Source organism: Pteropus alecto, unplaced genomic scaffold, assembly GCF_000325575.1.
Source record: "Pteropus alecto unplaced genomic scaffold, ASM32557v1 scaffold98, whole genome shotgun sequence".
Taxonomy (NCBI): domain Eukaryota; kingdom Metazoa; phylum Chordata; class Mammalia; order Chiroptera; family Pteropodidae; genus Pteropus; species Pteropus alecto.
In genome coordinates, this window is record NW_006443570.1 from 353,056 (window position 1) to 355,955 (window position 2,900).

Here is a 2,900-nt window from a genome sequence, read left to right on the forward strand (position 1 = left end):
AGCGAGAGTTTTTTTTTTTTTATTTCTCCCCCCTCCCCCCGTTTTTTTTTTAAAAAAAAAAAAAAAAAAAAAAAAAGAGAGAGAACTCGGCAGCCTTCCATTCCCGGCAGCCAGGAATCTTCTGGGCTTCTTTAGAATTCTCTGGCTCGCTCCATGCCCGCCCTCTTCCCGGCCTCGGCTCAGCTTCCCTTCCCCTTACCCCACTCAAGCCTCCCAGCCCTCTTCCTCCCAGCAGCCCCCAGGAGTACCGGCTGCCACATCTTTTCAGGGAGGGTCTGGCTGCTCCCTTTAAAGTTTGAGGGTGAGTTGGGAGCCCCTCCGTTAGCCCCGAGGCTCTCCTCCCCCGCCAGAACCACTCCTTCAGGGCTGGCTGTCTTCAGAGGCTGTGCCAGGCCCCTCTCTGAATCTGCCCAGGTGAAGAGGAAGACTTCAGAGATGAGAGTAAACTTGCCAGTCTGGAACGTCTGTTTGCTTCCTTGAAAATAATAAGCTGTAAGCAGTTTATGAACACTTGTGAAACATGAGAGTTTAATTTCAGCCTTTTCTTATGATTAATAACAGTGCCTTGCTCCTCCTAGTCTCCCAGAAGTGGGAACATCCTTCAAATCCCAGTTTATAGGCAAACAGGTTAGAACGTGTGAATTTATCTGAGTCGGAGAAGTTGCAGTGTAAGTTTCTTCTAAGAAGCCATCTCGGACAAGTTGGAGGCCCCTTCTAGTCTGTAGTCATGGGTTGGAAACAGATGCTTATGCACATTAGTGGAGCTAAATGTAAATGTTCCCAGTCATTAGCAGACTATGCTTTCCATTTCTGCTGAAAAATGACCAGTCCGTCCATATCTGTTAAATGAGTTGAGCACTTAGCACTGTGCCAGACACAAAGAAAACACTCAACACCTATTAGTTGTGGTTATAATCATCACTGGATGCATTCAGAGCTAAAGTATAGCTAAGCTGCTGCTACAGTTGAAAGATCTTATTCAGGGTAAAATCAAAATGAATGATTGCTTTAAATAAAATTTAAAAAATTCAAACCTAATTATTTGTCATGATCCTACAGATTTGGTTTCAGATCTAACTTCTATCGAGGTTGAGCAAAAGGCCCAGGTTCATGGTCTTTCTCATGGGCTTCAGACCAGAGTCTCAAGGCTTGATTATTGAACATTGAGTTTAATTTGCTTGGTTCCATGTTCTCTGATCCAGTTTATGATAATGTAGTGGGATGTGGTATTCCTTTATCTGAGGCCTTGGTCTGCCTCTGATAATAAAAGTAGCATTTGTAAACTAACAAGTTGGTTAAATGTCCTAAGCCTTTATTTGACATTCCAGGTTGAATAAAACATTATTTTGGCTGTCTCTTCATTTGTGGCCTTTCCTGGACACCTCACCTGCAGTATGTCAAGAGTACAGGTATGTAAGAGAGATAAGGAGGCAGAGATGTGAGGTGGAGAAATGAGGGTGTATCTCAGGGACCTGGAAGAGGGTGTATCCTCAAGGAAGAAGAGAGCTAGGTAGAGCAGCTTCAGATCTTGAGACTGTGATCCTATGACCCCAGGGAGTTTCACTTTCAAAAGGAAGCCCAGGAAAATTTCAAACGGTGGAGGCAAAGAGCTGAAGCTCTTTATGTGACGGGAGCTATGCTAAATTCACATTTTGGTTATGAATTGGAACAAAATGGGTTATTTTGTTCTGTATTATTTCTCAAGGAATAGGAAAAAGGAAATAAGCCTAAAAGTAATCCTGTGTGTGATCATTTGCTCATTCTTTCATTCTTTTATTATGCACCTCTTTACTATGCAGGAAATATGAGCTGGGGAAGTAGAGGTAAGAGACCTAAGTGCCCATGGCCTTGTGAAGGAAATAAACACACAGCAAGGTTAGCACAAAAGGCAGAGTTGGGGGCTTAACTTGGGTGGGGTCGGGGGCAGGGAGAGGCCAGAAAATTGTGGAAGACTTTGGAGGAGATGGTGGGTGCCTGGCCTAGTCTTGAATGTTTAGTAGGAATTGACCAAGTGGGGAAAATGGAGGGGGACACAAATCAATAAGAAAACGCACTCAGAAAAAGATGGTAAAGGGAAGAAACAGTTTATGATAGACAAAAAAAATATATATATATATATATATGTATATTAACCGATGTCACCCCAATAAATTTTAAAAATATATAAAAAGATACTGTCTTACTAGTAATCAGAAAAATACAAATTTAAGGCAAAATTAGATTAGCAAAAATTTAAAAATTGGTAATATCTAGTGTGCTTTTATATATTATTTTTATGCATTATTGGAGGTTGTACAAATGGTTACATTCTGGAGGGCAAACAGACAGCTCTATTGACATGTCAAATGCATATAATCTTTGATCCTGCAATTCCAGAAATCACTAGGTCCCTGATGACCTGATGACACAAATGCTAAGATACTTGCACAAAGATATATGTACAGGGATGTGTGCTGCAGCAGTGTTTATAATGGTGAAAAACAACATCAATGTCTATGTGTCCACCAATAGAGGTGTAGTTAAATAAACTACACATCCCTATTAAGCAATACAAGGGAACCATTTATAAGAAATATAAGGTGGAGCTCTCATTGGCATGGAAAGATTGCCAACACATGGTAGGTGACAAAAATAAATTACAGAAGAATATGCATGGTCTCTCATCCCTTATGACAAAACAAAAACTAAAGTACTTTTGAATGCATGTGAGAGAAATAAAAGGGGTGTGTGTGTGTGTGTGTGTGTGTGTGTGTGTGTGTGTGGTGAGAGAGCCAATGGTGTGGAAGAAGCAGCACGTGTACAGGCCAGATATGGGAGAAGACATATTGAGTTTAGTGGTGAACGGGTAGTGAACTGGAGAAATCAGCAGGGACCAGACCTGGATGTGTCTTGCAGAATAG